The sequence below is a fragment of the Triticum urartu genome, chromosome 4 (assembly GCF_003073215.2).
Source record: "Triticum urartu cultivar G1812 chromosome 4, Tu2.1, whole genome shotgun sequence".
In the NCBI taxonomy this organism is placed as follows: Eukaryota; Viridiplantae; Streptophyta; class Magnoliopsida; order Poales; family Poaceae; genus Triticum; species Triticum urartu.
Genome location: NC_053025.1, coordinates 350215747 through 350217358, shown reverse-complemented (window position 1 = coordinate 350217358; position 1612 = coordinate 350215747).

The window sequence follows — 1612 nt, the reverse complement described above, 5'->3', positions numbered from 1 at the left end:
ATATATATCATATCATATGATAAGGTGGCTGTCCAGCGCCCTGTGGGCGGTGGTTCCTGTTCTTCTCCTGCATATTCGTCCATACCGTCGATGTCTTCGGATCCGAAATCAAGCATGTCGGTTAAGTCGTCGACAGTGGCTATTAAGTGGTTGGTGGGTGGGGAATGAATTTCTTTGTCGTCCGCTTCCCACTCAAGCCGGACATAGTTCAGCCAAGGGTCTCCTGACAAGGAGAGAGACCTCAACGAATCTAGCACATCACCCAAGGGCGAGTGCTGAAAATATCCGCAGAGGTAAACTCCATTATCGGTGCCCAATCAGATTGGATAGGCACGGACGCAGGCGGTTCGGAGCCCGTGGCCGGGGACGAACCCAAGGGTCCGGTAACACAGGTCTCATAGGAGGTGAAGTCGGTATTCGGCTCTATCGCCGCTGAGTGTGCGGCCTCCGTGGCGGGGTCCATTTACCCGTCCTCGGACGGCACGATCTTCTCCGGATTGAGGGCCGGAGTAGCCACAGGTGTGATCTCCCGAACACCATCCGACGGTAGAGCTAAGTCATGCTTGTCGTGACTGTGCAGCGCACCTGACATGGGCTTGAATCCATCGAAGATCAAGTCTCTACGGATATCAGTAGTATAGTTCAAGCTTCCAAACCTAACCTGATGGCAGTGGCGTAGCTCTCGAGCTGCTCCAGATGGCGAAGCGAGTTGGCCCGCAGTACAAAGCTGCCGAATACGAAGATCTGTCCGGGGAGAAAAACCTCACCCTGGATCACGCCGTTGCCGATGATCGAAGGAGACATCAAGCCTTTATCGTGACGGCACAGTGGAACTCTCAATGAAAGCACCAATGTCGGTGTCAAAACCGGCGGATCTCGAGTAGGGGGTCCCGAACTGTGCGTCTAAGGCTGATGGTAACAGGAGGCGGGGGACACAATGTTTACCCAGGTTCGGGCCCTCTCGATGGAGGTAATACCATACTTCCTGCTTGATTGATCTTGATGATATGAGTATTACAAGAGTTGATCTACCACGAGATCGTAGAGGCTAAACCCTAGAAGCTAGCCTATGTTTATGATTGTTGTTGTCCTACGGACTAAACCCTCCGGTTTATATAGACACCGGAGGGGGCTAGGGTTACACAGAGTCGGTTTCAGAGAAGGAGATCTGCATATCAGAATCGCCAAGCTTGCCTTCCACTCAAAGGAGAGTCCCACCCAAGCATGGGACGAAGCCTTCAATCTAGTATCTTCATAGTCCAACAGTCCGGCCAAAGAATATAGTCCGGTTGTCCGAGGACCCCTTAATCCAGGACTCCCTCACGCGGGATCGCGCGTCTTGGGGTGAAGACACCGCCTTGATACGGAGGAGGCGATGGCTCGGTGAGCAACGTGTCTTGGCGCGAGGGGAGGAGGGCAAGGCACCGAGAGGGATGGTGTAGGACAGCCCCCAGCGGCGCTGACGAGCTCGGTGATGCTGTCTAACTAGTCCTCGTAGAGGTCGTCGAACAGGCGGTAGCACAGGAGCTCGCATGCCATGAGCAGCGCGCCCTGCGTGTCCATGGGTGCCCCGCGAGCGTGAGACGATGAGCCGGCCGAAGTCAGCGACGTG